The sequence below is a fragment of the Mobula birostris genome, chromosome 7 (genome assembly GCF_030028105.1).
Source record: "Mobula birostris isolate sMobBir1 chromosome 7, sMobBir1.hap1, whole genome shotgun sequence".
NCBI classification, from domain to species: domain Eukaryota; kingdom Metazoa; phylum Chordata; class Chondrichthyes; order Myliobatiformes; family Myliobatidae; genus Mobula; species Mobula birostris.
In genome coordinates this window covers 168339827-168367760 of record NC_092376.1, presented here as the reverse complement: position 1 = coordinate 168367760, position 27934 = coordinate 168339827, and the positions used below count along the sequence as shown (strand labels likewise).

Here is a 27934-nt window from a genome sequence, read left to right as displayed (position 1 = left end):
GGAGCCTTGAAGGGGAAAAAGAGAGAGTGAAAAGGCAGATATTAGAAACAGAGGGAGAGATTAGGGAATTACAGCGGAGACTGAATTTCCAACAAGAGTTTGAGGATTTCGCATGGGCCAAAGCAAATGCTAGCTCAAGGCAGAAAGAAAGAACTCCACGAGGAGGCCAAGGGAGAAAGGAAACCCCGGAAAGAATCATGTGGCAGCCAGTGAAAATGTGCTCAGAAACAGATGGGGAGTCAGGCGGGGAGGAGAGTCGGGATATGTGGGAAAGGAAAGGAAGAATAATGCCGTTGTTAGTAAATGGATTGGGACAAGTACAGTATATTCCTTGGGGATCCCAGAACCTGGAAGGGCTGAAAAACACCCTGCCCAGCCTACATGAGGGTGCAGGGAAGTGGATTAGGGCCTTTGAGGAAGAAACCACGGGACAAATGTTGGCTATGGGAGATTTAAACGCGCTGCTGATAAGGCTAATGGGAACCTCCAAACTACAAGAGTTGATGGAACACACATAAAAGTTGCTGGTGAACGCAGCAGGCCAGGCAGCATCTCTAGGAAGCGGTGCAGTCGACGTTTCAGGCCGAGACCATTCGTCAGTCCTGACGAAGGGTCTCGGCCTGAAACGTCGACTGCACCTCTTCCTAGAGATGCTGCGTTCACCAGCAACTTTTATGTATGTTGCTTGAATTTCCAGCATCTGCAGAATTCCTGTTGTAAGAGTTGATGGAAGCGGCTGGCATACAGAATGCGGACACCACACTGATTGATGGGGCCAGATTTGACACAGTGAGGCAGAGGGTGTGGGGGGCCCTCAGGGAGCTCTATCCACCTAAAATGGACCCCAAAGCCATGAAAGGGGATCCACTGGGAGACACTGAAAATCCAGCAGCCTATATAGAAAATCAGTTGAAAAGGTGGAGACTGGAAACTGAACAAGAGGTGGAAGGCAACCCGTTTATGACCTGGATGTTCCGAAATGCTGTTTTGGATGCGATGCCTTCCCAAGTTAAGTCTAAACTTGAGGAAGTGGTTGGACTGATGTCGATGACCCCACAGAAATTCAGGGACCACGTAGTCCATGCGGTCGAAAAATATCGAAAAGACAAACGAAAGTTGACTGAGCAGCAAGAAGAACTGCAAAGAAAGCTGATACAAATGCAGCTTGAAGAGCTTAAAAAGAAGGAAAAAGAAAAAGGCAAGAAGATGCTGCCAGCAGTGACCGATTTAAGCACAGCCGTTGAAATGAATGAAATGCCATTATATGGAGGGACCGGTCATGCCGTAAGACAGAGCCCAGAAAACCCCATGCCAATAATAAACGTCTTTGGGGGTGCTTTTCCACAAATGCCCTATCAGGGACGGGATAAATTTAAACAGCAGCCCAGACAGGACTGGAAATCCCAAGGAAGGGGGCAGAGAGGTTATGGGCAGGAAGGACCAGTAAGGAAACAGGGGGGAAGAGAGATACAGAGACTGTGCTGGGGATGTAACCAGCCAGAACACATAAGAAGGGACTGCCCACTTAGGCCATGGGCCGTCACATACCAGCGGGAACCAATGAGAGGGGAACCACAGTCTAGCCAAGGACCAGACCCCGCAGGGCCGAATGGACCGTTGAACCCCTATGCAAGACATTAGGGGTGCCCAGAGAACCCAGGTGGGAAGGGACACTACCCAGTGATAACAAGGGAGGCAGAGGAGGAACCCATTGTTCAGGTTGTGTTAGAAGGGCAGCTGACACCAATGATGATAGATACTGGAGCCACGTATACTTGCGTACAGCCGCAGTATGCCCTTCACCTTCCCATGTCAGGAAAATTTACTAAGACTGTAGGGTTCTCGGGAAAAACACAGTCGACACAATGTACAGCTCCAGTGAGATTAAGGATGGGCAGCAAAGGAATAGTTTTGCCGATATTAGTGTCCAAAGGAACTCCGGTGAACTTGCTAGGCAGAGATGCCCTATTAAAACTAGAATTAAAATTAGAATGTACCAGAAGTGGGTTGAGTGTGGAAAGAGTAAATGCTCAATTACTAGTGCGGGAAGTCAAGAAAGCTAATGTCTTTTGGATAGGAGACATAGAAGATCAGATCTGGGAAACCTGGGAAAAATGGAAAAAGGGCGTGCAGGCTATATTGCCCCAGGCCGTAGCGCCCAAATCCGAGTTACACTGCACAGTGATTTTTGACGAAACTCAGAACAAAGAGCTAGAGGAGAGATGGCACAAGGAGGCAGGTAACCGGCAGCACCTAAGAGGAGAAGCTATAATAATTGGGAGACAAGGGGCAGCCCTGCAAGTCAGGTGGAATACTTTCTTGGAGAAATGGTACAGGATACCGGAAGCTAAGCCCCACATAACGCTGCTGGTAAATGAGGGACATCAGTCTAAAGACCTAGGACCCTTAGTAAAGCACGCTGGAACCGTAGCGGTGTGGAGGAAAATTATGCCACAGGTGTGGGTATCGGCAGACAACAACTACTTTAAAATAGAGGTAGATATAGATATGGTAGGAACAGCAAAGGAGGTCGAAGTAACTCCCCAACCACACCTGACGGTATTGGGTAAGGAGGAAGGCCAGCAGAGAGATAACAAGCTGGATAGGTTACCATCTATTCTGTGGTCACAACATGACACGGATGTAGGGAAAATAAGAACAGCCAGTCCGGTAGAAATAAAGCTGAAAAAGGGAGCAGTTCCACCCAGGAGACCACAATATCCTTTGAAACCAGAGGCAGAAGAGGGAATAGCACCAATGATACAGGGGCTACTGGAGGCAGGAGTACCCAAAAGGACAGACAGCCCAAGTAATACCCCACTGTTACCTGTCCTTAAAGCGGATAAGTCTAAATGGAGACTGGTGCATGACTTGCGAGCGGTGAATGAAGTAGTGGAGGACTGGCCAGCGGTAGTTCCCAACCCACACACGCTCTTGATTAATGTTCCACCAGAGGCAGACTATTTTTCAGTGATTGATTTGTGTTCAGCTTTTTTCAGCATTTGCCTGGCAGATTAGTGTCAGTACCTATTTGCATTTACATACAGAAACAACCAGTATACCTACACTAGAATGCCTCAAGGATTTAAACATTCACCACACGTATTTAATCAAGTGTTAAAGGCGGACCGAGAGGGCATATCGTTGGAAAGTACATTGATACAGTATGTGGATGATTTGTTGATTTGCTCCAAAAGTGAGGGACAGTGTCAACAGGATACCATAACCCTTTTATAGAGACTGGCACATGGAGGGCATAAGGTATCTAGAAAGAAGCTGCAATTTTGCAAGCAACAGGTAGAATACCTACGTAGAGTGATATCCAAGGGAGCGAGGGCGATAGCGCCTGATCAAATTGAGGCTATAACTAAAGCTCCCAAGCCCCAGGAAGTAATAAGGAAAATAAAAAAGGATGGATTTTGTTCGCCTTATTTACAGGCTTCAGTAGACCATGTATTGTCACAGTGCGAGGTATGCACGCAGAATAATGTTCGGAAAGGAATTACAACCCCAATAGGTCATATACCCGTACCTGAAGGGCCATTTCAACACTTAGTGATTGACTATGTAGACATGATAAAAACAGTGAGAGGGAAAAGATACATATTGGTGGTAATCGACAGATTTAGCAGATGGGTGGAGGCAGTACCCTCGAAAGATCAAGGGGCAGGAACAGTGGTGAAATTCCTGACAAATGAAGTGATCCCAAGGTTTGGGATACCGACAGAAATTAGCTCAGACAATGGTTCAGCTTTCATCCAAAAAGTGGTCAAGTTAGTACTGCAAGCACTGAGAATAAAGCAGAGGTTTGGATGTGTGTATCACCCTCAGTCGCAGGGCATGGTGGAACGAATTAACGGGACCTTAAAAGCCAAACTAAACAAAATCTGTGCAGATACTAAACTCAACTGGGTCGATGCACTACCGTTAGCGTTAATGAGTTACCGCATGCAGACTAATCGGATGACGTGTCTAACACCGCATGAAATGCTAACCGGAAGGCCCAGGCCAGTGCCCCGGTGGAGAGGACCATATAAAGGGCCTAGTTTGGAACAATTGGAATTGGAATTAAAACAATACATGCGACAATTAACTATGATACATAAGTCTATTTATGCACAGGAAAAACAGAAAGAGCCAGAGATCGATCAAAGGGAAGGACCAATCCAGCCAGGCGATCAGGTCTACGTGCGAGTGTTTCGAAGAAAGTGGAACGAACCCAGAAGGGGAGGGCCCTTTACAGTAACCAAAGCACCACCCACCGCAGTTCAAGTGGAAGGACGCTCCACCTGGTATCATCTCAATCACTACACTAGAACAATCCCGCAGGTACAGTCAGGTGGGCCGCCCGAGGTAAGTGGTGAAGAGGAACAAACAGTAGGGGACAGACAAGAGCAACAAGAAGCTGACACTGAACCACAGGAACTTGACCAAGTAATAAGGGAAATTTTTGGTCCTGAGGACAGGCCCGAAGACCCTAAGGATGGGGTTATGGATGGTAGTACTCTTTCAGATAATGGAGACGACTTGGGGGCAACCAGTCCCACCCCCCCAGGATGATACACTCAGATACTCTTGTGCAGATTTGGAGACCATTAATTTGGCAGATGTGGCATGGGACTGTTAGGATCCCACAAAACCTGAGAGAAAGGAGTAAGAGGAGCACAATGGTTACCTCCGTACCATGGTACCAGAACATGTGGTACCAATGGGCAAATTATACAGCAGGGAATGATGAAGAGACAGAATTGTTATCTATGCTCAAGAGCAAGTCCGGTGCAACACGTAGCCCCCATGCCATACAACTCTTCCACCTGCACGCAATGGTGAAAGGAGCGGAGGGGGCAGTGTGCGCGGCAGTGTCCAAGTGTAGTCAAGACCTGCAGTATGGGAATTTGTAGTGGGACGGATCCTTGTTAGCAGAAATGTATTGATAACACACCAATGTGCCCTTATTGGTGTATGTTATACCAGGCTTCCTCGCAGTTTGATCAAAACAAGCTTGCCTCTAACTGTAATTACAGCAGACCATGGGCTATAAATAAAAGAAGCCAGACACCCACATTGAGAAAGCTTAAAATGCAGGAACATTTGAGTTATGAATGTTTCACACGGACGGGTGACTTCTTGGTTGGGCATTTCAGCGCCAACTGTGTTAAGATTTGGGATGTAACCCCAGGCCGAAGATACCAGACAGGTACCCCTCTGCCCGAGGATGCACTGAACTCCCAGACCATCCCGTTAGCAGATACTTGGTGGCTGTGTGGACAGGAGGAGGGTCTGAGATCCACGCTTCCCCTTAATTGGGCGGGTACATGTACGCGTGTTATGCTGATTCAAGAAGTTGTAGTATCCCCTGAAATACAGTTTGACACCTCGAGGCAACAGACACTAAAACGGAGGAAGAGAAAATATGGGCCTGACCTGACGATTCGGATCGACAGTATAGGACAGCCGAGGGGTATACCTAACGAGTTTAAGGCAAGAAATGAGATTGCTGCGGGCTGGGAAGCACTTATACCTATAATAGGGGTTAGCAAAAATGTTGAATGGATAAATTATATATATTATAATCAAAACAGAGATTCATTAACTACACTGATGATGCACTAGAGGCCTTGGGGCAGCAGCTAGATGCAACCAGTAGAGTGGCGTGGCAAAATAGACAGGTACTAGACTGGCTATTGGCAGAGAAAGGAGGGGTTTGTGTAATGTTTGGGGAACAGTGCTGTACTTTTATACCGAATAACACTAGTCCGGAGGGATCGTTTACCAAAGCAATGAATAAACTGAAAAATCTCAGAAAGGAAGTTAAACAAAATGCAGGGTTTGGACACCAGTTCTTTGACTGGTTAAATAGTAAACTAGGAGGATGGGGAACATGGCTGACCAAGGTTGCAGTAACCATTGGTATTGTATTGCTAAGCTGTGCGGTCATTCTGTGCTGTTTTCTTCCATGCCTCAAATCGCTTGTAGTGCGTGCTGCAATGAAGCGGTTTCCGATGCTCCTGGAAATTGTTGGGTCGAGCCCTACGGAGAAGGAGGCACCGATGATGTATTCGTACAGTCTACGAGACACGCAAGACGAACAGGAGAGAGATGAAATATGTGGGGATTAGGCTGTGAAGGCTCCTGAGTCTTTTTCCCTGTCTCAGATACGAAGGGACGGGTTTTTGGCTCAGCGGCCTAGGGAGGTAGGGAGAGAACACTTTCAGTCTTAAGCGCAGGAAACTATAGCTTAACCCAAATTTGGGAGTAAATGCGTGGCTTTATTTGAGCTTTTGTGCATAGACTCTCAGTCCTCTCTCTCTCTGTATGAGACCCTGTGGGTCTCAAAGGGCGGATTATATTGGAAAATGTAAATGCATACATTGTATTTTCTATATATGTATTACAGTATTTACTCAACAGTATTTCAGTATACAGTATTTACTCAACAGTATTTCAGTATTTACTCAAATGCACACATTGTATTTTCTATATTTACTATATAACTACTGCTAGCTGAATAGAGGGTATTCACTATGTAGCCATGACTTTTGACCTAATCACTATTAATTCATGAAGAGAACTAGAATGAAACCAAGTAGGAAGATAACGGTGACGAGTAAGGTGATGAAATATGGGGCAGTATGTCAACACAAGACTAATTAAGAAATAACTGTGGTTAGGGACGAGAGGACACCTGGTCTAAAATGTAAACTAGGACATAATTAAGTTGGGGAGTAAAACAATAGTGGAAAGTCGAGAGCGGATATATTGATGATATGTAATCACAGGCCGACTGGATATGATAATGTAGCTAAGATAGGAAATTGCTATAAAAAATGCTGTATACAAGCCTCGGGGGGCAGTCAGCAACTAGCTTTCTGATTGTCTCAGCTTTGATTTGCAAATTAAAGTTTAAAACTTCTTGAAGGATTTTCTGCGTCTCCTTGTTGTTTGTGAGAAACGAGAAACCATGACATTATCTCTAGTCATAACCCAAACATTGCTGCTACAGAGAAACCATTATATTAGCAGTGAAACATTACAGAGAGGCCAATACGTTAGCAGTGAATCCTTACAGCGGGTTACACTCATTGAAAGAACATCCCTGTTCTTCTGTTCATCTTCACACATTGAACTTCCTTCCTTCTAAAAGCAAAATACAGCAGACGCTAGAATTCTGAAATAATACGAACCTTTCTATGAACACTCAGCCTGACAGACAGAAACTGTTGGCAGAGAACCATGCTTAATGCTTCAGGCCAATGATCTTTCATTAGTAGTTACTTTCTCCAATGTCTCTTCTGGTTCTCTAAGCATTTGTTTATTATTAATAATTTCATTCAAAGTGAAAAAGTGTCTTAGCATTCAACTATTTACTCCTCTTCCTTAGCCTCTCTAACTATTAAATCACTGCATTATGTTTGCAGGAAATAAGGTAACAAGCCACCAAGACAAAGACAATTTGTTTCACGACCAGCTTCTACAAGATTGGAAAGAACAACTCAAATTGATCCATTTTCTGGTTTACCACCTCTCCATTATAATATAGATCACAGAACAATACAGCACAGGAATCCTGCTATTCTGGCATTTCCCATTTTCCTTTCAGTCCCGAAGAAGGGTCTCGGCCTGAAACTTCGGCTGTTTAATCATTTCCATTGACACTGCCTGACCTGCTGAGTTCCTCCAGCATTTGGTATGTGTTTCTCAGGAGCAGGGCGTCTAGCCTACAATGTTGTGTTGAACCAATTAAATTAGTAATCAAATGGCCAACTAAACTAATCCTTCCTGCCTACGCAATGTCCATATCTTTCCATTTTCATCACATTCATGTGTCTATCTAAACACCTCTTAAAAGTTCTTACTGTTTCTGCCTCTACCACCACTCCAGACAGTACATTCCAGGCACCCACCACTCTGTGTAAAAAATCTCATATATTCTTTGCAATTGCCTCCTTTCACCTTAAATACATATTCTCTGGTATTAGACAGACATCTTAACCCAGGGAAACAATTTTAGAAAATTGTTTACCATATTTATCTGATTATGAAGAGATTTTGAATTTTGGAAATCATACAATAACCTTCTATGTAATCAATAAGGTATTTTCTCAACATTTTCATACGTCACTTGTCCTATGACCACCATTTTCACATTCAATTAGCAAGTGAATGCTAATGAATAATTATTGTACCCAGCAAGAAGTTTAAAAAAAGTAAGCAAATTATTCTGAATACCAAGGAAAGTATAAATGTTCTATTACAGATTAGGGACTTTTCAGGGTCTTTTTCTACACCAAACATTATCTATTTTCTATGACAATCCACCAGCCTACACATTGATTAACATTTAATTAGGTAAGAACTTCTTTGTGACTTCTTCAGAAAGAAGTGAAAGACAATTAAGTTTAAAGTTCAAGGTAAATTTATAATCGAAGTATATACAGTAGATGTCAACATATACAACCCTGAGGTTCATTTTCTTGTGAGCATAGTCAATAAATCCATAAAATAATAACCATAACAAAATCATGAAAGACTGCACCAACTAGGACATTCAACCAGTCTGCAAAAAACAACAAGAGTGCAAATACAAAAAGAAATAAATAATGAGTCTGAGTCTAAGGCCTCCATCTGTCAGAGCTGACTATGGATTTTGTGTCCTAGCTGTCTAGATACCCAAGCCTGGGCAATATGGAGAACAAGCTGTTGCCCATTTAGCAAGCTCCCCCTCTCCACGCAACTGATGGAACGGCAGAAACCAATACAGTTTGGTAACAGCAGCATTGCAGGAGTTCCCAGTTAACATTGAGCTCAACGTAGGTCTGCCTGAAGGACTGCAGCTCCAGATTTTTCCCTCAGGGTTTACTCCCAAAGCCCTCCCCATGAATGGGTATAGCCGATAGGTAACGGGGGTTTGAGATCAGAGTTTTCCTTTTCCTAGATGAGCTACCAACCACAGCTGATGAGCCCCATCTGCCCAATGCGACTGGTCTTAAGGCGCCAGTAACTCACTTTTGCCCCTTCTCCTGTCAGTAGAAATAGTTTTGCCGGGCTTAGTAACTAAGCCACACGTGAAGGCCAGGAGCTGTCTTGGTTGTCAGTGGCTATTTGAGGCACACACCATTGGAAGCATTTAATAGGTATTAGGAGCTTGTCTCTATTACCACCCCCTCCCCTCAGGCTATAACGACCTTAAGGAACCAAATTAATAATAAATAAATAAGAAATAAATATTGAGAACTGTAGATGAAGAATACTTGAAAGTGAGTACAGATGTTGTGGGAACATTTCAGTGATGGGGCAGGTGAAGTTATCGCTTTAGTTCAGGAGTCTGATGGTTGAAGGATAATAAATGTTCCTGAACTTGGCGGTGTGTCCTCAAGTTCCTGTACCATCTTTCTGATGGCAGCAGTGAGAAGCGAGCATGATCTGGGTGGTGTAGGTCCCTGATGATGGATGCTGCTTTCCTGTGACAGCATGTGTGTTCAATAATGAAGAGGATTTTACCCGTGATGGACTGGGTGTACCCACTACTTATTGCATAATTTTCCATTAAATGGCATTTCCGTTTCCATACCAGGCTGTGGAGCAGCCAGTCAATATACTCTCCACTACACTTCAATACAAGTTTTAAATGTCATGCTGCATTTCTGCAAACTCCTAAGGAAGTAGAGGCACTGCTGTGCTTTTTTTGTATAGGCCCTCCAAGATAATAACACCAAGGAATTTAAAGTTGCTAACCCTCTCCAACCTCTGATCCTCCAATGAGGGCTGGCTCATGGACATCTGGTTTTCAAATCAAACACCTGCAATGCTGTTCATGAACAGGAATCTGAGATCAGAATCAGAATCAAGTTTATTATGACCAGCATGTGACGTGCAATTTGTTAACTTAGCAGCAGCAGTTCAATGCATCACATAATATAGAAGAGGAAAAAAATTAAAATAATAATAATAAATAAATAAGTAAATCAGTTACAGTCTACGTATATTGAACAGATTAAAGACATGCAAAAAGCAGAAATACTGTTTATTAAAAAAGTGAGGTAGTGTCCAAGGGTTCAATGTCCATTTAGGATTCGGATGGCAGGGAGGAAGAAGCTGTCCCTGAATCGCTGAGTGTGTGCCTTCAGGCTTCTGTACCTCCTACTGAATGGTAACAGTGGGAAAAGGGAATGCCCTGGGTGGAGGTCCTTAATAATGGATGCTGCCTTTCTGAGACACCGCTTCCTGAAGATGTCCTGGGTACTTTGTAGGCTAGTGCCCAAGATGGAGCTGACTAGATTTACAACCCTCTGCAGCTTCTTTCGGTCCTGTGCAGTAGCCCCGCGCGCGCCCCCCCCCATACCAGACAGTGATGCAGCCTGTCAGAATGCACTCCACAGTACAACTATAGAAATTTTTGAGTGTGTCTGACATAGACCTCATGAAATCAGACCTACGGAGGGAAGTGCAGAATAAGCAGTTCAACCAATTGCCAAGTGGAGCAGCAAGGAGCTTTGCGATTGGATGGGAAATCCAAGCATGTGATTACCAAGAAGACAAATGGACACCCGGTAGGATAGCTACAAGAACTGGACCACTGATAATACACAGTGAATGTCGGAGATCAGACATGGAAACATTATGTGGATCAAACACTGGATGCTCAACCAAAGAACACGCCTGAGCCAAACATATTCAACAAGACGGACACGTTACAGTCACCAGACTTACCTCTCAGTGATGATGTCACTGAAAGTAACTTGACACTGGAAGCCGAGAATGCTGTCTTAGACAGGACACCTACCGAACCTGATGCCACTCCACAGGCCCAGAGGTGCTGTCCTGAAAGAAACAGAGCACCACCCAAAAGACCGAATCTTTAGAACTGTGGAATTAGTTATGGACTGTTATTGTGAAAGCATGTTTATTTGGAAGATGGGTTTATGAAAGGGAAATTGAATGTTTTTCTGGGGAGGAAGTGTAATGTATGAATTGATTTCTTTTAGAGCAATGACCACCCCACCCCCAGTACTACCTATGGATTGTTGTCTACACGTGCGTATTAATTTGTATCTGTGCATGGGTACTGCACTGTTGCCCACGCATGCACATTGTTCTCTCTCGCTGCAATGTGAATACACCAGCTAAAGCCATCTCCCGCATGTGTGCTTTTACTTAATCGATGTGTAGTTGTACATAGACATAACAACCAGGGCCTCAATATCTTTTGAAAACCAAGATAACACTTGTTAGCTTTGCCTATTATTCTGACAGGTACATACAAGCTTTGTACTCTCAAAATTTCACTTGTGAAAGCCTTCCACTTACCAAGTATACCTTTGCCGGAAAACAGCCTGTTCCAATCCACAAATGCCATGTCAGTTCTGATACTATTAGAACAGGTCTTTCTCCAATTTAGAATCTCAACCCGCAGACCAGACCTATCTTTTTTCATACTTACTTTGAATATAATGGCATTGTAGTCACTAGATGGAAAGTGTCCTCCTACACAAACTTCTGTCTCCCGCCCTGTCTCTTTCCTTACTAGCAGATCCAATATTGCACACTCTCTCATTGGGATTTCTATGTACTGATTATGGAAACTTCCTTAAACACATTTGACAAACTCTATCCCATATAGTCCATTTACAGTACGGGATTCCCAGTCAATATGTGGAAAGATAAAATCACCTCCAAAAACAACCTTAAGTTTCTTGCAAACGTCTGAGTTGATATACAGAAGGCAGCTATTTGCCTTACTGTTTCCATTGAGGTCAAACACAACTTGAGATTAACCCTATTTTCCACCTGTCAGTTCAAGTTCAAATTTATTGTCATTTCGCCATCTACAGTGAAACAAAACATTGCTCCTCTGGAATGATGTCATAGTCTTGTGTGTTATTGTATATCAAAAGCTCATCAAAGTATTTTGCTTTAATGTACTATTTAAGTGTAATTTTTAAATGTACTATTTTCCATGGCTTAGTACATAGTCTCGTGGGTTACAGTGTATCAAGAGCTCCTCCAAATACTTTCAAAATGTGGTGAGGCTTTCTGCCTCAACTATATTTCAATCAGTTTGCAGCACATCTCTTATCCCCCTTCCCTATCACATTCTCCTCCCCATCGCACCCTTCTTCTCCATTGTTTGGGTGAAAACATCTTTCTTCCATTTTGTTGCAATCATTCTATCAGACACCCAGCATTAAAGTTCTACCTCCTGTTTACTGACAACCTTGCTGAGAGAGATGTTTCCATAGTATAATAACGTCTGTTTAAGTTAAAATGAAATTCAATGTGAATTAATTTAGATTAAAGCAAAAGGAAACACATCAAAATTCATCAAATTATCATCGACATTTATCTCTAACTTGTTTAACATTTTTACTTCTGGCATTCTTGCATTCTGTGAATTCTGACGTTCCATATACTTGCCGATGACACAACCGTTGTTGGTAGAATCTCAGAGGAGTACAGGGAGGCACACAGGAGTGAGGTAGATCAGCTGGTTGACTGGTATCGTAACAACTACCTTGCACTCATTGTCAGTAAGACCAAGGAACTGAGTGTGGATTTCAGGAAGAGAAAGTTGAGGGAATATACACCAGTCTTCATCGAGGGGTTACAAGTGGAAAGGGTGAGATCCCTCAAGTTCTTTGGTGTCAACATCCCAGAGGATCTATCCTAGGCCCAACAAATTAATGCATTCATGAAGATGGGATGCCATCAGTTATGGTAGGAGTTTGAGGAGATTTGCTGTCACCAAAGACTCTAGCAAATTTCTGCAGATGTACTACAGACAGCACTCTGAACAGTTGCATCTTTTTCTCTCTTTCTAATCTCTCTGGATCTTTCTTTCCAACCCTGCACATCCCAGCCCAGTCACCCAGTTTCTTTCTCATTTCCCCCACCCATTCCATCTGCTCACCATCCACATGCTCCTCCCACTTGGTCCCCTCTCATTTCTGCCCTCCCCCAATCCAAAAGCTCCCCTCTGAGAAATTACTGTAAGGCTAATAAAACAAAATCTCCACAGCATCTTAAAAGTTTCTTACCCAAGGCACTTAATCTGATCAACCGTTCTAGTCAGCTCCTGCCTGTGCCCCTATTGCCTCAGGCACTGCACTGCACTGCAAATATCTTAAACCGTATTTTATAATGTTGTTTACATTGCTGGTATTTATGTAATTATGCACATTTTATTTCACATCTGTCCTTTAACCTCAAACTTTACTTTTATACTTTTTTTATAATTGTAAAATGTTGTTATTGTTGCATGTTGCGCCAATACACCACATTAAATTCCTAATACATGTACAGCAAATATATAGTGGATAAAGTAAATCCCTGATCCTTGACCATCTCTACCTTACGTGTCCCACTCTTCACCTTCCCTTCTTCTATTACCAGACTCCATATACTTCTGACCTTTGTTGTTTCCACTGGCAAGCATTCTGATTGGTAGCACCGTAGCCTAGTATGGAAACACCAGTGGACTGGAGAGCGGTGGTCCCAGTCAGTACCATTGTGGGCACAGCTTTCCTCACCATCAGGAGACGATGTCTCAGAAAGATGACATCTATCGTTACAGAGGACCCCTCCCTCCCCATCCAGAACACTCCATCTGTATGAAACTGCCTTCAGGCAGGTGGTATAGGAGGCAGTTGACCTACACCACAGGGTTCAACAACACCTTTTCCCCACTACTACTAAGTTCTTGGACCGACCTGAAAAGTCCATAAGATATGGGAGCAGAATAAAGCCATTCAGCCCATCGAGCCTGCTTCCCCATTTCAGCATTTATTGTCCCTCTCAACCCCATTCTCCTGCCTTCTCTCCGTAACCTTTGAAGCCCCGACTAATCAAGAACCTATCAACCTCCTCTTCAAATATACTTAATGACTTGGCCTCCACAGCTGCCTATGGCAATGAATTTGACATGTTCACCACCCTCTTGCTAAAGTAATTCCTCTTCATTACTGTTCTAAAGCAACATTCTTGTAATCTGAATCTATGCCCTCTGATTCACCTACTACAGGAAACATCCTCTCCACATCCACTCTATTCAGGCCTTTCAATATTTAATAGCTTTCAGATTCCCCCTGCTCCCAATCCTTCTAAACACCAGTGCCACCAAGTCTGATAATTTTGAAAATTATTTACAAAAGTGGTACCAGAAACATTATGTTAAACTCAGCATGGACAGAAAACCAAGTCATTCTACCCCATGAACAGACAAAGTCAAACGTTTTGAAAATTATATAAGGCTTTAGTGCTGAATACTGTTTGCTCGCTTTTTTATAATTTATTGAGATACAGTACATCTTTGGCCTGTGGGAAGAAACTCACACGGTCATGGGGGAGAATGCACAGGCGGCGGTGGGTAATGAGCTTAGGTCTCCGGTACCATAAAGTGTCATGCTAACCATGATGCTACCTTACCAGCCACAAGTTAATGGATGGCCGTGTGCATCAAATAACAATTTCATGCAAAAGAACTTTCTAAAAGACCAAGGAGGTGGATGGCAGGAGATCACACAAATGACAGAAAAATGGCAACAATCTTCATAAATCAGATGTATTGTCAATATAGTGAGATATTTATGCAAAGGACCTCTCTATCTCTCTGCACACTGGGTGTTTGAAGCTCTCCTTTTGTTTTTGATGGATTCCCTTGTTTCGTGTGTAAGCAGATGAATCTCAGGGTTGTATAAATTATACACACTTTGATAATAAATGTACTTTGAACTTCAAAAGCATTGGAACAGAATTCCAGGATACCAATAAACAGTCAGCAGGAAGTCAAATAGGGAATTCAAGCAAAAATAAGCTTCTCCAGCGAAGAAATGGAACGTGAAATCTGAAGTCTTGTTTTTAAAAAAGGAAATAAGCAATTGGGACAGAATTATAAATTAAGAAAATCTGAATTGGAACAGAACTAAATCATGAGTTTCTCCAAGCATCTTTGCTAAACAATTTCACTTGTTTAGATATTAAAATAATAAAAACATGTACTAAATCACGAAACGTTGCAGTTTTAGAGCGAGTTGACTGACAACGTTCCCCAATGCACAATATTTTTATAAGGCAGAGAGAGTGCGGTGCATTGACAGCTAGAAAAACCCTGCACTTTTCATAATATTTGAACGTATTATTAACGTCTTCAGCATTTTTGTAAAGAGATCTATTAAACAGAATTATTGAAGTAGTGAAAACAAAGCCGTAACCTAGTATTATAAATCGGTTTTAAGCAAAAGGATGGATGAAGTTTCCCGTAATACAAACAGCTCTTAGTTGTCCCGAAGGAGGTGTCCATGTTGAGTGACAATGCTGGCAAGCTGGAAGTTCCGCCTCAAAGGGAGCGGAGGAAGACGGCGGCGCATGCGCGGGAGGAAGAGTGTATCAGTTTGAACTGTATCAGCTGGCGCCAGGGTTCCATAGAAGGAAGTGTTGCTGTATCAGGGCTGGAGTTTACCTTCTATTACCGGTGTAAGTCGGAGCCACTTGGCTATCATTTCCCCGCATCTCATGTTTCGCACACAGCCTTTCGCCGTTCCAGGACCTGATTATTCCTCTGGTCGCTGTAATCCCGCTTTCAGCAGGTTCTGTAGCATTTAAACCAGGGCCTTATTTTTTTCAGATACCGATATATTGATGCCTTTTTTTTTAACTTTCACGTTTAATTGTAGATTAACCATGAATTGATAAGTCCCCGCTTGCCCTAATAAAGATACAGTTTATATTTCTGCAGCGAAGATTTATTTTAGGCTCTGGGTTAAGGATATCTCCTAAGGTTGAAATTGACAAATATTTATTGACAGCCGGTCAAACCGTTGCTTAGTTGTTTTAAGGAGTTTTTTTTTTATGTTGCAGAGTGTTAAGAGGGCCTGATTTAGGTATAAACTCGCAGTATGCATGAGACTTTCACCTTTAAGACTACTGTACTGGGTGTTGAAGGCGCGAAAAGTTGCTTTCAGTGTGTGGCCACGTGGTGATAAATAATGAAAGGACACATAGAGGAATTAAATGCAAATTTCACCTGTAGAAAAAAAAGTACTAAGCGAAGTAATGTGGCCAAAGTGTGATATGTCCTCTGAACTTGATGCTTTGCATCCTGTACTCATGGTGGCTACAGAGGAAGTGGATTTATTGGTATAGGAGCAGAATTAGGCCATTTGGCCCATTGAGTCTGCTCTGCTTTTTCATCATGGCTGATCCATTTTTCCTCTCAGCCCCAATCTCCTGCTTCGCTCTTGTATCCCTTCATGTCCTGAGCAATCAAGAATCGATCAACCTCTGCCTTAAATATACATAAAGACTTGGCCTTCACAGCTGTCGGTCGCAAAGAATTCCACAGATGCACCACTCTGGCTAAAGATATTCCTCCTCGTTTCCATTCTAAATGGACGTTCCTCCATTCTGAGGCTGTGTCCTCTGGTATTAGACTTTCCCACCAGAGGGAACATCCTCTCCACGTCCAGCCTATCAAAGCCTTTCAACATTCGATAGGTTTCAGTTAGGTCCTGGCCTCATTCTTATGAATTCCAGTGAGTAAAGGCCCAAAGTGGAGGTCCATTTATTATTTATGGTGCAACTGTAACGAAAACCAATTTCCCCCGGGATCAATAAAGTATGACTATGACTAAAGCCATCAAACACTCCTCATATGACAAGCCTTTCAAACCAGGAATCATTTTTGTGAGCCTCCTTTGAATGCTCTCCAACGTCAACATATCATTTTGTAGATAAGGGGCCCAAAACTCACGATACTCCAAATGAGGGTTACATCGTTGCTTTTATACTCTAGTCTTCTTGAAATAAGTGCTGACATCACAGTTGTCTTCCAGAAAAGGCTCTCTTTATTCCCAATCTTTGTCTCCTGCAAATCAGCCAATGCTGTATCCACGCTCGTATCTTTCCTGTAGTATTATGGGCTCTTAACTTGTTAAAGAGCCTTGTACGGCACCTTGTCAAAAACCTTCTAAAAATCCAAGTACACAACATCCACTGATTCTGCTTTGTCAATCTTGCTTGTTATTTCTTCAAAGAATTCCAACAGATTTGTCAGGTAAGAGTTTGCCTTAAGGAAACCATGCTGACCTGGGTCTATTTTATCATGTACCTTCAAGTACCCCAAAACCATATCCTTAACACTTGACTCCAACATCTCCCCAGCCACTGAGGTTGGACTAACTGTCTATAATATCCTTTCTTCTGTATCTCTCCCTTCTTGAAGAGTGGAGTGACATTTGTAATTTTCCATTCCTCTGGAACCATGCCAGAATCAATTGATTCTTGAAAGATCATTACCAATGCCTCCACAATCTCTTCAGCCACGTCTTTCAGAACCCAGGGGTGCAGTCTGTAAAAATAGGGGACAAGCTCTCCTCTACAATCACTCTGAGTGCCGGTGCCCCACAAGGCTGTGTACTCAGTTTGCTGATGACACAACAATTGTAGGCCGTATCTCGGGTAATGATAAGTTTGAGTACAGAGAGGAAATTAAGAACCTGGTGGCATAGTGCGAAGACAATAACCTATCCTTCAATGTCAGCAAGACCTAGGAATTGGTTGTTGACTTCAGAAGGAGTAGCAGACCGCACGACCCAGGTTGCATCGGTGGTGCACACGTGGAACAGGTCAAAAGTTTTAAGTTCTTCTGGGTCAATATCACAAATGACTTGACTTGGTCCAACCAAGCAGAGTTCACTGCCAAGAAGGCCCACCAGTGCCTTTACTTCCTGAGAAAACTAAAGAAATTTGGCCTGTCCCCTAAAACCTTCACTAATTTTTATAGATGCTCCGTAGAAAGTGTTCTTCTAGGGTGTATCACAACCTGCTATGGAAGTTGTCCTGTCCAAGACCGGAAGAAGCTGCAGAAGATCGTGAACACGGTGCAGCACATCACACAAACCAATCTTCCGTCCTTGGACTCACTTTACACCGCACGCTGTTGGAGCCGTGCTGCCAGGATAATCAGGGACACGGCCCACCCAGTCAACACACTTTTCGTCCCTCTTCCCTTCGGGAGAAGGCTCAGGAGCTTGAAGACTCATACGGCTAGATTTGGGAACAGCTTCTTTCCAACTGTGATAAGACTGCTGAACGGATCCTGACCCAGATCTGGGCCATACCCTCCAAATATCCGGACTTGCCTCTCGTTTTTTTTTGCACTGCCTTACTTTCCCTTTTCTATTTTCTGTTTATGATTTATAATTTAATTTTTTAATATTTACTATAGATTTGTAACCCAGGGAGCAGGAAGCGCAGAATCAAATATCGCTGTGATGATTGTACGCTCTAGTATCAATTGTTTGGTGACAATAAAGTAAAGTAAAAAGTAAAGTACATAGTCCTTCTGGTCCGGGTGACTTACCTACCTTCAAACCTTTTAGTCTCTCCCTCGTAATGGCAACTTCACACAATTCTGTCACCTGACACACTCGGACTTCTAGCATACTGTTAGTATCTTCCACAGGGAAGACTGATTCAGTTTGTCTGCCATATTCTATAGGAAGAGGTACAGTCGACATTTCGGGCCGAGACCCTTCGTGACGAAGGGTCTTGGCCTGAAACGTCAACTGAACCTCTTCCTATAGACGCTGCCTGGCCTGCTGCGTTCCACCAGCACTTTTTGTGTGTGTTGCTTGAATTTCCAGCATCTGCAGATTTCCTCGTGTTTGTGTCTGCCATATTCGATCAGTTTCAATAAGCCCCCCCCAAATCTTCTAAACTCCAGTGATTACATGCCCAGAGCCATAAAATGCCCTTCAATGTTAACCCTTTCATTGCTGGAATAATTCTCATTAATCCTCTAGACCCTCTCCAATGCCAGCACATCCCTTCTTGGATAATGGCCTCAAGACTTCTCACAGTACTTCAAATGTGGTCTGACCAATGCCTTATAAAGACTTGGCATTTCCCTTGTGCTTTCACCTCAGATTCTCCACTCTTTTGTGAATAAGTATCTAGAATAGAGATAGTGTATGAGGGTGTAGTGGGGCAGCACTTGCTGTTGAAAGACCTTGGCCAAAGATAGCTTTCTGATTAATTAGTTCATGTGTTACTGAGATCTAGTGGAAAAATTGTTTTGCATGCTCTCCAGACAGATCATTTCAAGACAGTACGACGATGTTCTGACGTCAAGAATCCACCTTATCATGCAAGAGATCTGTGTCATAGTGGGATTGGAACTGTTCTTGGAGCTTGGTGGTCCATGCTTTCAGACTTTTGTACCTTCTGCCCAATGAGAGTAGGGAGGGGAATGTTGAGGGTGGGAAGGGTATTTACGTCAGCTGCTTTCAAAAGGCAGCGACAACTGCAGTCCACAGAGGTGAAGCTGGTGTTTGCAGTGGACTAACCGGTGTCCACAACTCTGCTACTTCTTGCGTTTGTGAGCAGAGCAGTTGCCATATAAAGTTGTTGTGTGGTCTAATCTTAACTTCCTGCAAACAATTGCAATTTAGATGTGTTCTGATGCATCCCTTGTTAATGTTGATGGGGTTTCTGGTAATAATGTTAAATGTCAGGAAGAATTGAATAGACTTTATCTTGTTCTAGATGGTTATCAGTGGTAACTTGTGAAGTGTGATTGTGACCCTCACTTGTCATCTCGGCCTGCGTATTGTTTGAATTCACTGTACGTAGGCACCGGCTGAATCATCAGCAAATATCTTCTTTCAACCTTATGAGAAGAGCAGCTGGGATGGGGGTGGGGGAACCAAAATACTGGAAATACTCAGCAGTTAAGGGGCACTGCCTATGGAAAGGGAACTGGTGTCAATGTTACAGATTGCTGACTTTATTTGCCATTGGCCTGAAACATTAATTCTGTTTTCTTCTCTCTGGATGCTGCTTGATCTGCTGAGTATTCAACCGTTCTGGATTCTATTTCAGATTTTAGTGATGGGCAATTAAATGCTGGCTCAGCCTGTGAAGCCCACATCCCCACAACTAGAATCAGTTTTGTTATTACTGAAGTATGTCGTGAAATTTGTTGTTTTGCAGCAGCAGTATATTGCAATACATAAAATATAGTATAAATTACAATGAGATATTATATATACAAAAATATGTAAGTAGTGCAAAATGAGAGCAAAAGTAATAGGGTCATGTTCATGGGTTCATTGTCCATTCAGTAATCTGATGGCAGAGGGGAAGAAGCTGTTCATAAAATGTTCAGTGTGTGTCTTCAAGTTCCTGTCCCTTCTCCCTGGTGGTAGCAATGAGAAGAAGGTATGTCCTGGGTGGTGAAGGTCCTTAATAAGATCTTAAGGCATAGGAACAAAATTAGGCCATTTAGCCCATCAAGTCTGCTCCACCATTCAATCGTGGCTGTTCCCTTTTTCCCCCTCCTCAGCCTCACTCACTAGCCTCCTCCCTGTAACCTTGGTGCCGTGTCCAATCAAGAACCTATCAAGCCCCGCCTAAAATATACCTGGCCTCCACTGCCTCTGTGGTAACAAATTCCACAAATTCACCACCCTTTAGCTAAAGAAATTTCTCTGCCTCTCTGTTTTAAATGGGCACCCCTCTATCCTGATACTATGCCCTCTTGTCCTAGATTCCCCCACCTTGGGAAATATCCTTTCCACATCTACTCTGTCTAGGCCTTTCAACATTCGAAAGGTTTCAATGAGATCTGCCCTCATCTTTCTAAGTTCCAGTGAGTACGGACCCTGAGCTAACAAGCATTCCTCCTATGATGACGCTTTCATTCCAGGAATCATCCTTGTGAACCTTCTCTGAACCTTCTCCAATGCCAGCACATCTTTTTTTTAGCTGAGGAGCCCAAAACTCTTCAAAACACTCAAGGTGAGGCCTCACAAGTGCCTTAGAAAGCCACAGTATCACATCCCTACTCTTGTATTCTAGACCTCTTGAAATAAATGCTAACTTTGCAATTGCCTTCCTTACCACTGATTCAGCCTGCAAGTTAACCTTTAGGGTGTTCTGTACAAGGACTACCAAGACCCTTCGAATGTTAGCTTTTTTGATTTTCTCCCTGTTTAGAAAATGGTCTCCACATTTATTTCTACTACCAAAGTGCACAACCATGCAGTTCCAACATTGTATTTCATTTGCCACTTTCTTGCCCATTCTAATCTGTCTTAAGTCCTTCTGCAGCCTTCCTGTTTCCTCAAAACCACCTGCCCCCTACCCCCACCAATCTTCGTATCATTTGCAAACTGGACAACAAAGCCATCTATTCCATCATCTAAATCATTGATATACAGCATAAAAAGAAGTGGTCCCAACACTGACCCCTGCAGAACACCACTAGTCACTGGGAGCCAACCAGAAAAGTATCATTTTATTCTCACTCGCTGCCTCCTACCAATCAGTCAATGCTCTAACCATGCCGGTAAGTTTCCTGTAATACCAGTGAGCTCTTAACTTGGTAAGCAGCCTCATGTGTGGCACCTTGTCAAAAGCCTTCTGAAAATCCAAATATACAGTATCCATTGCGTCCCCTTTATTTATCCTACTTGTAATCTCCACAAAGAATTCCAGTAGGTTCATCAGGCAAGACTTTCTCTTAAGAAAACCATGCTGACTTTGTTCTATCTTGTTCTGTGTCACTAAGTACTCCATAACCTCATCCTCAACAATTGACTCCAACATCTTCCCAACCACAGAGGTCATGCTAATTGGTCTCTAATTTCCTTTCTGCTGCTTCCCTCCTTTCTTAGAGTGGAGTGTCATTTGCAATTTTCCAGTCCTCTGGCACCATGCCGGAGTCCAGTGATTTTTGAAAGATCATTCTTTAGCCTTACCTAATTTTAGGTTTTATTACTGGGCAGTTAATATACAATATCTTAGGTTTTGGCTATATTATATTAATCGTGGAGACCATCCGGTATGGGTTTCTTTAGAAGCTAACTCTGCTAATAAATTTTCTATTATTTCTCTTCTTGGATCCTCACTTCCTTTACCTGTAAGTAAACTAACTGATAATTTAATAGTTAAACATACTTTGAGGATCTGGATACAATTTAGAAAACACTTTGCTTTATTGAGATTTTCCCTTTCAAGTCCCACTTATTCTAACTTTTTTTTAAAACCCTCCATGACTGATTTACTTTTTAAAGAATGGGACAGGTTGGGTATTAAATGTTTTTGGGATCTGTTTGTTGGAGGAAATCTTTTTTCATTTGAGCAATTGTCAACTACATATAGCTTACCCAATACTCACTTTTTTAGATACTTACAAATCAGAGACTTTCTAAGGTCTCAATTATGCACATTTCCTTTAAGCTCAGATAAGAACTTACTAGATGTAATTTTCAATTTGACACCTTTGCATAATGGTTCAATATCTAATATTTCTGGCATGTTACTGGAGATGAGGAATGTTCCTTTAGACAAAATTAAGAATCTCTGGGAACAATATTTACAAACATCAATATCGGAGGAAACTTGGAATGAAATTTTTAAACTGGTTAATACTTCATCGTTACGTGCTTGCCATTCCCTCATACAATTTAAGGTGGTACATAGATCTCATATGACTAAGGATAGATAAGCTATCTTGTTTTTATATATCTCCCTAGTATGACAGATGTAATAATGGAGAAGCTTCATTAATTCATATGTTTTGAACATGTCCGAGTCTTGAAAAATAATGGAAGGAAGTTTTTCAAACTTTTTCTTTACTTTTCAAAGTCAGTTTTAAGCCTAATCCTCTGACGGCCCTATTTGGTATTGTTGCCGGACAAGTTATCAAGCTGAAGACACCTGATTTACATATTTTGGCCTTTAGCTCTCTTATAGCTAGGAGGGTGCTTTTGTTTAAATGGAAAGATGTTTTTCCTCCTACTCGTGCTCAATGGTTATAGGACGTTATGTCATGCTTAGATTTAGAGAAGATTTGTTGTTCAATTTCTGAATCTCGTCAAGACTTTCAAACATTGTGGGGACCCTTTCTGAATTATTTTCAAAACCTTCAATTCGTTGTTTAAATACGGAAGTTGGCTATTATTATTTTTTATTATATAAGAAGGTATTTAACCTTTTTTCTCCTTAATAAACAGCTTCGGTCTTGGTAGGGGTTAGATTCTTTTTTTTTGTAATAAATTAGTATATTTCAATATAACTATTGATTTACTTATATGAATACGGGGTAATGAGATAGTTATTATGGATAGATATAATGTCATTGGTAGTTTTAAAAAATCTTTTTTGACCTTTTATATATACTTTCTTGTACTCTGTATTCTTCTATGTAGAAACTAATAAAAATATTAGAAAGAAAGATCATTCCTACTGCCTTCACAATCTCTACCACCTCCTCTTTCAGAATCCTAGGGTGGAGTTCATCTGGTTGAGGTGACTTAAGTACCCTTAGGTCTTTCAGCTTTTTGAGCACCTTCTCCCTTGTAATAGTAACTGCAGTCACTTCTCTTCCTTCACACCCTTCAACATCGGGCACACTGATAGTGTCTTCCACAATGAAGACGATTGCAAAATACTCATTTAGTTCATCTGCCATCTCCTTGTCCCCCTGTTATTATTTCTCCGGCCTCATTTTCTAGCCGTCTTATATCCACTCTCATCTCTCTCTTTTTTTGTATAAATGAATAAGTATTTTTTATCTATCCTGATATTCTTTGCTAGCCTGCTTTCATATTTCATCTTTTCCCTCCTAATGATTCTTCTAGTTGCTTTCTGTAGGGTTTTAAAAGCTTCCCAATCCAATATCTTCCCGCTAATCTTTGCTTTGTTCTATGCCCTCTCTATTGCTTTTCCATTAACTTTGACTTTCCTTGTCAGCCACAGTTGTATTATTTTACCATTTGAGTATTTCTTTGTTTTTGGAATAGATCTATCCTGCATCTTCCTCATTTTTCACAGAAACTCACACTATTGCTGCTCTGCTGTAATCCCTGCCAGCAGCTCCTTCCAATTCACTTTGTCCAACTCCTCTCTCATACCACTGTAATTTCTTTTATTCCACTGAAATACTGTTATGTCAGACTGTACTTTCTTGCTATGAACTTTCAAGTTGAACTCAATCTTATTGTGATCATTGTCTTCTAAGGGTTCCTTTACCTTAAGTTACTAGATCGCCTCTGGTTCATTACATAACACCTAATCCAGTATAACTGATCCCTTAGTAGACTCAATGACAAGCTGCTCTAAAAAGCCGTCTTGTAGGCATTCAGCAAATTCACTCTCTTGAGATCCATTACCAACCTGATTTTCCCAATCTACCTTGTTAAAATCTTCCATGACTATCATAACATTGCCCTTTTGACATGCCTTTTCAATTTCCTGTTGATTTCTATAATCCACCTCCCAGCCACTGTTGGGAGGTCTGTATATAACTGCAATCAGGCTCATTCTACCCTTGCAGTTTCTTAACTCAGCCCACAAGGATTCAAAATCTTCCGATCCTATGTCACACCTTTCTAATGATTTGATGCCATTCTTTATTGACAGAGCCATGGTTCTCCCTCTGCCTACCTTCCTATCCCTCCAATACAATGTGTAACCTTGGGCATTCAGTTCCCAACTACAACCGTTCTTCAGCCACGATTCAGTGATGGCCATAACAGCATACCGGACAATCTGTAAAAGTGCAACAAGATCATACACCTTGTTTCTTATAGTCTAAGCATTGAGATATAACACTTTGAGTACTTTAATTGCTATCCTTTTGCACTGATACTCACCATGCTGGCTGCAATTTTGTCCTATCATCTGCCTGCTCTTCCTGACAGCCTGACTGCATGCTGTCTTTGCCTTTTTACCATTCATCCTTTCCTGAGTCCCTTCACTCCGGTTCCCATCCCCCTGCCAAATTAGTTTAAATCATCCCCAATAACTCTAACAACCCTCCTTGCTAGAATATTGGTCCTCCTTGGGTTCAGGTGCAACTAGTCCCTTTTGTACAGGTCATACCTCCTCCAGACAAAATCAAAATGATCCAAGAACCTGAAGCCCTGCCCCTTGCACTAGTTTCTCAGCCACGCATTTATCTGTCAAATCATCCTGTTTCTGCCCTCACTGGCGCGTGGCACAGGCAGCAATCCAGAAATTGCTAACCCGGAGGTCCTGCTTCTTGGCTTTCTGCCTTGCTCTCTAAATTCTCTCTTCAGGACCTCTTTGCTTTTCCTTCCTATGTCATTGGTATCAATATGTACCAAGACGTCTAGCTGCTTTACCTCCCCCTCCAAAATACTGTGGACATGATCCGAGATATCCCTGACCCAGGCACCTGAGAGGCAACATACCATCTGGGTGTCCTGTTTACACCCACAGAACCTCTTGTCTGTTCCTCTGACTCCTGAGTCCCCTAGCACTACCGCTCCCCTCTTCTCCCTGCTTTAGTGATGGATGTCGCCTTTTTGAGGCATCTGCTTTTCAAGATGTGCTCGATGGCTCTTGCCTATGCTGGAACTGGCTGAGTTTCCAACCTTCTGCAGCTTCTTCTGATCCGGTGCATTGGTGCTCCATGCCAGGCAGTGATGCAACCAGTCAGAATGCTCTCTATGGTACATCTGTAGAACTTTGCTCGAACCTTTGGTGACATTCCAGATGTCTCCAGACTCCTAATGGAGCGTAGCCACTGATGTGCCTTCTTTGTAATGCCTTGAATCCCTTGAGTGAATGAAAAATAAATCACAGCATCCAAAGTATTTTGCTTCAAAGGCTGATTACTGAAGACCTGTGCTTATCAAATGGATGGAGTGTTCTCAAGTATCTTTAACCTCTCTCTATTTGGCATCTGTGGTACCCACCTGCTTCAAGCAGGCTTCAGTTATGCTGGTGCAAAGGAGAACATAGTAACGTGCCTCAATGACTATTGTCCAGTAGCACTTGCATCCACTGTGACGATGTGCTTTGAGAGGTTGGTGATGAAGCATGCCAACCCTTGCCTGAGGAGTGACTTGGACGTGCTCCAATTAGCCTACGGCCGCAACAGGTTAACAGCAGTTGTTATTGCATTGGCTCTTCCACACTTAAGTGAGCCAACGACACCACTGTCATTGGCCAAATCAAAGTAGTGATGAATCAGGATGTAGGAGGGAGATTGAACATCTGGCTGTGTGCTGCCACGACAATCTCCTACTCAGTGTATGGAATACCAAAGAGCTGATTATTGACTACAGGAGGGGGAAACCGGAGGTCCATGATCCAGTCATCGGAAAAGAGAGGTGAAGGTAGTCAGCAATTTTAAATTCCTCCATGTTATCATTTCACAGGGATCTACCTTGGGTTCAGCATGTAAGAGCCATTACAAGGAAAGCATAGCAGCGCCTTTACTTTCTTAGAAATTTGTGAACATTCGGCATGACATCTAAAACTTGGACAAACCTCTGTCGATCTGCAGTGGAGAGTATACTGACTGGTTGCATCACGGCCTGGTATGCAAACACCATTGTTCTTGAATGGAAAATGTGACAAAAAGTAGTGGACAGGGCCCGGTCCATCGCAGATGAAGTCCTCCCCACCATCGAACTCATCTGCACAGACCACTGTCACAGGAAAGCAGCATCATCATCAAGGACCTCCACCATACAGAACGTGCTGTCTTCTCGCTGCTGACATCAGCAAGGAGGTGCAGGAGTCTCAGCATCAAAGTCACCAGGTTCAGGAACAATTATTACCCCTCAACCATTGGGCTCTTCAACCAGAGGGGATGACTTCACTCTGTGACACGGGCAACCCTTTACGCGACTCATTTTAATTCTGGAATCCTGAGCTGTAAAGTGAATCATTGGAACACAATGTGCTGAAGTCATCACACACAGTACAGTTTTATTTTGGCGAGCAGAAAACTGCGTGTTCCTCGTGCTGGGAAGAAATTTATGCTTGAAATCAAAAAGGGTTTCCTTGATTTCACCATGGTCATCAGCTTTATGTATCAGAGTCTTCTGTCTGATGGGAGAGAGACTTGGCAGTTCAGCTACACTCAGTTCAGTTCAGTTCAGTTCAGCTCCTGAAAGCAGAGTCTCAAGTAGACAGGGTGGTGAAGAAGGCTTTTGGCAAGCTGGCCTCTGTCAGTGAGGGTACTGAGCCCTGATGAAGTACCTGGGAAAGCTCTGAAAGCTTGTGCCAACCAACTGGTGGGAGTATTCAAGGACGCTTTCAACCTCTCACTGCTACGGTTGGAATTTCCCACATGCAAAAAGGCAACAATTATACCAGTGCCTAAGAAGAGCAGTGTGGTCTGCCTTAATGACTATTGCCCAGTAGCACTCACATTTACAGTGATGAAATGCTTTGAGAGGTTGGTCATGGCTAGAATGAACTCCTGCCTCAGCAAGAACCTGGACCCACTGCAATTTGCCTGTTGCCACAATCAGTCTACGGCAGACACAATCTCAATGGCTCCTCACACGGCCTTAGATCACCTGGATAATCAAACACTGATATCAGGAATCTGTTCGTTGACTATACCTTAGTGTTTAATACCATCATTCCCACAATCCTGATTGATAAGTTACAGAAACTGGGCCTCTGTACCTCCCTCTGCAGTTGGAAGGTACCCCATCCGGTGAGACTACGAGTCCGACGTAGTTGACTGACATCTTACAAGACTGGCACTTGTCCAGTGATGGTTTTAACCCTCCAGCTTTCAGGTGATCTAGCATCTTCAGTACCCTTGTCTCATGTTCCTCCAGTGTATACCCGAATACTATGAGATCATCCCAGTAGAGCAGTACCTCAAACAAGTTCATGTCTCCAACTGTCTTCTCCATGACATGTGGAAAAGAAGCCAGTGCTCCTAACATGCCCTGGGGCAGTCTTTCAAACTGAGAGTCCAAGTGGACATATAAATACTGTCTTTTCTTTACCAGCTTGACTCATGGGTATCTGATAATACCCACTCCTCAAATATAACACACTCTACCAGTTTGCTGTACTCAGAGAGACCAGAGCATCCTCGATTCATGGGTCAGTATCTTGGTCGGGGACTGTACGTTGGTTCAGTGTCCGATAGTCAACA

At 42.7% G+C, this 27934-nt stretch overlaps 1 protein-coding gene across 2 annotated transcripts in view; it reads left to right on the top strand.

Moving 5' to 3' along the window:
• The first annotated feature begins 15372 nt into the window (after positions 1-15372).
• The window catches only part of rad50 (RAD50 homolog, double strand break repair protein), a 200868-nt gene continuing 188306 nt past the window's right edge, over positions 15373-27934 (top strand). The window contains exon 1 of one of the 2 annotated variants that reach the window (XM_072264068.1): positions 15373-15468. The gene's annotated coding sequence lies outside the window, so the exon portion shown is untranslated. The remainder of the gene's footprint in view (positions 15469-27934) is intronic. The other variant, XM_072264067.1, reaches the window with a different exon arrangement.